Genomic DNA, 2,500 nt, shown 5'->3' on the forward strand with positions numbered 1-2,500 from the left:
CAATACCGAAGTCCGGGCTTCGTCGAAGATTACTTGACCAAAATTTGAACCAATTTGGTTGAAAAATGAGGGCGTGACAGTGCCGCCTCAACTTTCACGAAAAGCCGGATATGACGTCATCAAAGACATTTATCAAAAAAATGAAAAAAAAACGTTCGGGGATTTCATACCCAGAAACTCTCATGTCAAATTTCATAAAGATCGGTCCAGTAGTTTAGTCTGAATCGCTCTACACACACACACACACACACACACGCACAGACAGACAGACAGACACACATACACCACGACCCTCGTTTCGATTCCCCCTCGATGTTAAAATATTTAGTCAAAACTTGACTAAATATAAAAAGACCTACAACATTCCTCAGTTAGAAAAGAAATCATTGCTTAACCTCAAATGTAGCCACGGAGATGCAACTGAACTAAACTAGTTTATATTTGTGATACATCACCCCGCGAACGCCTCTATCTCTTTAATAAATACAACAAACACACACAAACATTATATAAGGAGAGGAAAAAATCTCCCAACTAAAAAAAAAGGTAAACGTGAAGTGTACATCTCCACAGGGAGAAGATTAGAGGTGTTGGTCTGGATATAATTAATTCCAGCTCTGGCCCTCTTAAAAACGGTAATCACTGAAACAGACTTGTGAAGAAGCCATCGTGTCTTTGAAGCCGTGATGTAGCGTCAACCTCGCTTGTAGACTGCCGCGCACTTCATCGGGAGAACATTAGAGGGGGGGGGTTGAGTGGCTGAGGGTGGGGGGGGGGGGGGGGTTGGTAGGGGATAGAGGTGAGAGTAGCAATTTATGGAGAATACAGGAGAAGGAGAAAGAATGAAAGAAGAGTGAGAGAGAGTCAGAAAGAAAGATACAGACACAGGCGGACGGATGGAAAGACAGACGAACATGGGCAAACAGACAGACAGACAGATAGACAGACAGACAGACAGACAGACAGACAGACAGATAGAAATACAGACAGACTGAACGACAGACAGAACGACAGACAGAAAGACAGACAGAGACAGAGAGAGAAAAAAGAGAGACAGAGAGAGAAAGAGAAAGAAAGAAAGAGCTTGAGAGAGAGAGAAAGAGAGAGACTGACAGACAGACAAACAGACGAACAGACAGACAGACAGACAGTCTGAGCGACTGAAGTTAATTAGAAAAAGAATCGTAGGTATTTTTGATTGTGTTTATTTTTTATAAATCAAGAGGAGGCAGGCAGACGGAGAGACATAGAGGAATACAGACAGACTGACAGACAGACTGACAGACAGACTGACAGACAGACTGACAGACAGACTGACAGACAGACAGACAGACAGACAGACAGACAGACAGACTGACAGACAGAAAGACAGACAGACAGACAGACAGACAGACAGACAGACAGACAGACAGACAAAGGAGAAGAGAGAATACTGAATAGAAGGAGATAGAACGCAGAAAGTGACATAGAAAGGACGAACCTTAAATGGACAAAGGAAAAGAAAGATAGAAAACAGAGAGAGAAAAGAAAAACAACCATGTGGGACAAAAAACAAAGAAGGGAGGTACGTGTCCTCAGATATTCCAACATATCACAGCTAAATATCCGCCCACATCCACAGGACAACTCTTAAAGCTCTTTGATCCTGTGTCTACAGCAAATCTCCCCCCCCCCCCCCCACACACACAAATAAATAAATGCCACCTCCACCCCCCTCGCTAGCTGCTACCTCCTCCTCCCATCAAACCCGTACCCCCCCTCTCATCCCCTCAGTTATCGTATTTGCAGCCCCCTCCCTAAAAAAAAAAAAGCCCCTGTGATTTATTAGTCTCGTCAAGTTGCGATGCTGGGTAGATAAAATTTTGAAATCGGAATTATTGCCGATTCGCATCGCCGATGTGCTCGGTATTTTTCGGGGACTCTCGTGAGTGAGAAAGAAAAACGAGAGAGGAGGGGGAAAACGGATAGAAAAAAGAAGAAGTAAAAGAAAAGGAGAAGGGGGCAGAAAGATGGGGGTGAGGCGATATCAGAATTGCCTCCGCGCCTATCTGAACTCTAATTCTTTCTCTCCAATGGCTTGATTTGCTCCGCGTGTGCGCGAAGGGTTGCTTTAGATGGTTAGTTTTGCAATGGCTGTTCTTCGTCGGCGATGTGAATGGGAAAATGATCAAGATTCCCAGAAGAATGGAAACAACCAGAACGGTCATTGGGAGGTTTAATCGTATACAAAGCGAAGCATTTACACAATCATATTATATCGACCTGAACACCTCGACTTAAAGGCACACTCAATCCTTCTCGAGAAATCTCGGTACACCCTATAGCTCTCAGATCTGGCCAGGCAAAGCCAAAGTTTTAAATGCCACAAATGCGGCCTAGGTGCATGCTCTATGCGCATAGTGGGGGAATTGTTTAATGAAGCAATTTTTGTAAAATATAACCAGTGGCTTCGTATAAGAAATGTATTGATTAAAAACAAATCAACTCACCACGGCAAGCA

The sequence above is a fragment of the Littorina saxatilis genome, linkage group LG3 (assembly GCF_037325665.1).
Source record: "Littorina saxatilis isolate snail1 linkage group LG3, US_GU_Lsax_2.0, whole genome shotgun sequence".
In the NCBI taxonomy this organism is placed as follows: domain Eukaryota; kingdom Metazoa; phylum Mollusca; class Gastropoda; order Littorinimorpha; family Littorinidae; genus Littorina; species Littorina saxatilis.